Below are 5,666 nucleotides of genomic sequence, written 5' to 3'. Positions count from 1 at the left end.
CATGAAAAAATGATCCTCTCTAGTTTTGGAAATTGGGTATAATGGGGGGGAAATGGCCTCTTTTCCCCATCTCCATATCACTGGCCAAGTTTTTAAATTCTTACCATATTATTTCTTTATACTCTTTTCTAGTAATTAAGCAGTACTTAAACAATGCCTTTCACTCTATCCTTCCTGTGTCTATCCACATTCCTTGTATATTGTCTGATGCCCTCATCATGAATAGCCGGATCTGATCTCTGACTTTGATCACCTTGAAATCACCAGTATAAATGGCTGCCTACACTTCATTCATCTACTACATCAAATTAGGAAAACAGTCTAATGTAACGAAGACTATTATTGCTACAAAAGAGAAAGCACTGAGTCTACTAAAAAAATTAGTTTTACTCAAAAGATAAACTTGTTAGAGCTTTCAGTGTATCAAGAGATGGGCCTTTATCTTAGAGTAAATGGGCCCTTTTCAGAAACAAAAGAATGTGACTTGCTTTCCCTCGACTGGGGCCACTGGGAGGGTAAATCCCAAAGTGGGAATTAATGCCCTTCAAGGAGTTGTCCTGGTTAGAACAGCTTCTCAATGATATTCTTGGCATGATGCCACATTGTTATACTAAGATGACAAGGAATCTATAGTCCAACCATCAATGAGAAAAATGCTTTGAGCTATGTTTTCAGGGAAAGGAATGGGTTATCTTGAGTTACCTGAAAATTTTCCCCAATTCTTCAGTATGCTACGGGCCAAATTTGAGATAAACTTTGTCAGGTGGTCTAATTGAGGAATGGGAGAAGGCATGAAACATTTTTAAAAAGAAAATATAAAGATTACATTATACATATTTGTTTTATTAATTTGAATTCTTTGTGTCTAACATCTCTAAAATTCAAGGCCAAGTTCAGCCCTGAAAAAGTGTTAAAAATTACCTTTGAAGACCATTCAAACTATACTCAGAAGATCACTACCAAACTCAGAAAACATTTAACAAAATTGTTTAATATTTCCAAAATATTGTTATCAATAATTTCCCTTGATGTCTTATCAAAAGCTTTGCTGAAATATATAAAAAAGTTAAATTTTCTCTGATAGCTAGTCTATATCCAGTGATTGGCTTGTTGATATTTAAAAAAAAAAGTATGTCATGAGTTTATTAATTAATAAAGATTTTAAATTGTTACATTGTGTCTAGCTAATACTTTCCAGGGGTACCAAACAAAGTCTTGTTATGAAAATCAAGTCACATTTACAATACAATTATATTTTAAAATTAGTAATTTTAAGAGCATGATCAGGTATTTTCCTGTCTATTTAATTGAAGCAACTGAAATGGTCTTGGCTTCAGTAGTCTTGACTGTTGTGAAAACTCAATATGAAAATATGTAAACATCATCCTCGATTCCCAGTGCATAATCATTCAATACATGTTAGCTGCTATTACTATTACAGTAAATTTTAATTTGAACTGATGTTTAACAAACTATTCTACATTATTTCTTCATCATTCTTTTAGATATTTAAAATATTAAAATAAACATCTATGTTCCCACCACACAGAATCATCACCCATAACTTTTGTCATTTTTTATTTTCAGCATTTTAGCACATAAAGTGTCAAGATAAAGTTCATATCCCCTTTAACTATCACTCTCTGACCCAACACTGAATCCAGAGACAACTACCACGAGCGTGGTATGTATCACTCCAGTTCACTTTAAAATATATTAAATATAATTTTCAGATAAATATGATTAAATGGTCATGTAATCATATGTTTAAATTTCTCTGTCTTATTGGAGAGGAATTTAACCAGTGATCCTACAACCTATGGGGACTAGCAGAATTCACTCAGTTATCAAAATCTAGGAAACGTCTGATACTCTGGTCCATAGGAGATTGTACCAAGCTCCAGTATTTTCATGCTTTGGTAACTAGACTTGTAGGAGAGTTCAGGCCAATCTACTGGGTACCAGCAAATGTTAACGTTTTAGGTGAGATGTTAGTAACTTGTGAAAACACAGACGGCATGACATGATTTAATTACAGCAAAGTATTTCTAAGGCAGCAGCCCTCAACTTTTTTCCCTACAATACACACTCAGATCAATAAAACACACTGAAAGTCACATCTGAAGAATCAAAAGGAATAAATGACACTAACTGATCTCTTCAAGCTTCTGTTAATTTGAGTGCTTTGTTTGGGAGGAATGTGAATTGGAGTAGATCAAAACTATTAAAGCATTATGGATGGAAGCTCAGCTGGAGTTGAGGTCTAGAAATTAGCATTTAATTGTTACAAGATGTGATTTCCTTTTCCCATTCTTTTCATCTTCATAAGCTATCAGAAAACTATGCACTCCTAAGGTGAGCACACACACAGATGATGTAAAATACGATGATACCACTGAGATTGTGTTAGGACAAGGTATAGCATTACTGAGATGCTGGCAGAAGCTTTTCATTCTCATCTTAAGATAAATGTTAGACACAGTGGTTAAAAAAAAAAGGATGGAATTATAAAGATATATCATGGGTTGAGCGCGGCGGCTCACGTCTGTAATCCTAGCACTTTGCGAGGCCTAGGTGAGCAGATCACGAGATCAGGAGTTTGAGACTAGACTGGCCAATATGGTGAAACCCCATCTCTACTAAAATACAAAATTACCCGGGCATGCCGGCGCTCACCTGTAGTCCCAGCTACTCAAGAGGCTGATCTGATGCAGGAGAATCGTTTGAACCCAGGAGAGAGGTTGCAGTGAGCCAAGATGGCACCACTGCACTCCACCCTGGGTGACAGAGTGAGACTCCATCTCAAAAAAAGGAAAATATATATCACAAATAATCTCATTATCTGCCTTCTAGGATAGTGCCTGGTCATTTATAAGCTTATGGGGTTCACATATGGGCTAGATCTGGTAAGGACAGGTTTACAAGAATTATTTATTTAAATTGCTCATTTAGGGTGTCCAATCTTTTGGCTTCCCTGGGCCACATTGGAAGAAAAAGAATTGTCTTGGGCCACACATAAAATACCCTAACAGTAACAATAGCTGATGAGGAAAAAAAAAAAAGAAAAAAGAAAAANTAAAATAATGAAAATAAAAGATTTCCTAAGAACATATAGGAGAAACTATATCGGCCTTAGGGTAATTACAGATTTCCTAGGACACACACACACACAAGAAATCCTGTCTCTACTAAAATACAGAAACTAGCTGAGCATGGTGGCGCTCACCTCTAGTCCCAGCTACTCTGAAGGCTGAGGCAAGATAATCGCTAGAACCCAGGAAGTGGAGGTTGCAGTGAGCTGAGATCACACCACTGCACTCCAGCCCGGGTGACAGAGTGAGACTCTGTCTCAAAAAATAAATAAATTATTAATTAATAACAAATAAAATAGAACTGCTGTATGATGCATCAATCACACTTCTGAATTTATATCCAAAAGAATTAAATCACTATGTTGAAGAGCTATCTCCACTTTCATGTATATGGCAGCAAATTCATAATAGCCAAAGTATTTAATCAATCTAAGAGTCAATCAATTAATGAGTGAATTTAAAAGTGTAGTTTATATACAATAGAATAACATTCTGCCTTAAAATAAGAAAGAAGTCCTAATATTTTCAACAACATGGCAAACCTGAGGACATTTTGCTAAGTAAAATGAGCCAGGCACAGAAAATAAACACTGCATGATCTCATATGTGAAATCCACATAAAATGAACTCATAGAAGCACAAAGTAGTGGAATGATGCTTGTCAGGGGTTAGGAGTGGAGAGAGGGAAAATGGGGAGATGCTGGTCAAAGGGTACAAAGTTTCAGTTAGAAGGAATAAATTCAAGAGATCTATTCTATAGTATGGTGACTATAGTTAATAATACTGTACTGCATACTTGAAAATTGCTAAGAAAACAGATCCTAAATGTTCTCACCACAAAACAGATAAGTATGTGAGTTAATGATTTGTTAATTAGCTTGATAATAATTGCATAATTATGCATATATCAAAACTTTATGTCATATATCATAAATAAATACAACTTTTCACTTATCCTTAATAAAGATGGGGAGATATTTGAGTAGGTGAGAAACCAGGATGCTACAGGAAGTGTTCCAAATCGTAAGATTTCCATAGTAGGAAATAGTTCAAAGAGCTAAGCTATGTTCTTTAAGTTTTAAAATTTGCTTTTATGTGATGTTTTACCCTATGTGGTCTCAATTGTTTACTAAAAGTTATTTTACATACATTATTCTTGGTTCTTCATTTCTTGGGTAAGCTTAAGGACAAGGGCACATGACTCATATTTTCGTGCCTAGTTAGAAATAAAGGAAGAGTCACAGATGCAGAAAGAAGATAAAGTCAGCAGAATCAATGCAATCTTAAGTCACACTAGAAATTGGAGAGAAGTTCCGAGATCCGTTTTATTTTATAATTTAGGAAATGGTATGTGAATCAATCATATCCAAATCTCACAGGCCTCAAAAGCTACAGCTGACATTCGAGTTATAGAGAAAACTCAGGCATTGCAAGTACGTTACATTATCCTGAATTCTCCTTTAGTCATTTTCCATGTCATTTGACTATGACTGTCAGTTTAGATTGCTCTAGGTATAGCACAATTATTTCAGATGAAGATGGTTGGCAATAATATATAGAACAAAATGATAACTTCTATAAAATATATTTCTTTATTTGACACCATATATTGACATTCCTAATATACTTATTAACTATAAATATTCAAATTAGAACAAGCTTAAAATAAGAATAAACTAACATTTTCCATATAACAGCTTTTATCATAAAATTTTCCAATATATTTAAACATAATTCTTTTATACACCCATTGACTTCAAGTTATTTTCAGAGTCTTTCTATTTGCCTCAAATGTTCTCCATAGCTCTTTAGGTAATGCAGTTGTTCTAAGCACTTACTTCACTTAAGTATATCTAGCCGGTGATGACCATTTCTTTATAAGCTACATAGATCAGCTTTACCAGCTCCTTTCACCTCCAATATATCACTGCCTTGCAAAAAAGAGGGATCTCAGATGTCAACTTCTGCTACACTGCTTCAACGTGTCTCTTGCTACAATTCATAAAACTTACTGTCCTACTATTGATATTGGATATCAAAGAATATGGACCAAAATTCCTCTCAAAATTTACTATCCAACAAAGAATAAGTAGTGTTGGAGGAAAGGATTTGAAGTATTTTGCTGTGTATTCAACTAAACTAAAGATGGAAGACAAAAGTATTCTGCCTAAAAGCAAAAAATTAAAAGACATATTCTAGATATTTTAAATTGAGAGTATCATCTTTTCATAGGAATTATAACTTCACTTTTATCATTATTTACAACAAATTTCATGCCTTATTTTAATCAGGAAAAGTCTGTCTTGGATTCATTAGGTTTGTGCCATGGAAAAACATCGCTATAGATGTTTTATCTTGATTTTACATAGCTGTTTTCTCCACAAGTGAATGACATTTAAGCTGAATATGTTTTATTCCTACCTGTTACCAGGAACTCCACGACTTTGTTAAGAGTACATGCTCAGCAAGTACTAACAGAGTGAGTGAATAAAAGAATCGTTGATAAATAAACAGATGGATGAATCATTGTGAGGAGAGACTCCATTTTATTGTTAATATCACACATACACAGGC

The sequence above is a fragment of the Rhinopithecus bieti genome, unplaced genomic scaffold (genome assembly GCF_001698545.2).
Source record: "Rhinopithecus bieti isolate Rb0 unplaced genomic scaffold, ASM169854v2 scaffold_5150, whole genome shotgun sequence".
Lineage (NCBI taxonomy): Eukaryota > Metazoa > Chordata > Mammalia > Primates > Cercopithecidae > Rhinopithecus > Rhinopithecus bieti.
Note: the sequence above shows the minus strand (reverse complement) of the source record.